Genomic DNA, 373 nt, shown 5'->3' on the forward strand with positions numbered 1-373 from the left:
TTATAGATAGTGTGAGACATAAACTTGTAGAAACTTTGGTCATAGTGATCTATAAGAAGTTCGGGCTTACCTTTTACTGTGCTGAAACAATTGTGTAGGTCTCGAAGTTCTAACTGATTCCTCATTAAACATCTACCTTTGTTGTCCGTAGTGCCTCATCGAGATTTGTTCCTAAAACTAAAAAGTTGCTTTGGCCGAGTGGTTAAGGGGTGTGCCTGTTAAGTACATGGGGTTTCCCCGCGAGAGTTTGAATCTCTCAGGCGACGTAAAGTTCATTTTTTTTGTACTGGCCAAAGGCCACCGCTAAAAGATATTGTTTTCGTTGGCCCGTAACCTCACGAGGTATTCAGGCCCTTATTATAAGGAATGCTTC

The 373-nt window shown here is 41.6% G+C and overlaps 1 non-coding gene across 1 annotated transcript; it reads left to right on the forward strand.

Annotated features, from left to right (window-relative positions):
* The first annotated feature begins 184 nt into the window (after positions 1–184).
* On the forward strand, positions 185–266 carry TRNAN-GUU. The gene has a single exon. It is a non-coding gene; the product is annotated as a tRNA-Asn (tRNA).
* The last annotated feature ends 107 nt before the right edge of the window (positions 267–373 follow it).

Source organism: Cucurbita pepo, unplaced genomic scaffold (genome assembly GCF_002806865.2).
Source record: "Cucurbita pepo subsp. pepo cultivar mu-cu-16 unplaced genomic scaffold, ASM280686v2 Cp4.1_scaffold011250, whole genome shotgun sequence".
Taxonomy (NCBI): Eukaryota; Viridiplantae; Streptophyta; class Magnoliopsida; order Cucurbitales; family Cucurbitaceae; genus Cucurbita; species Cucurbita pepo.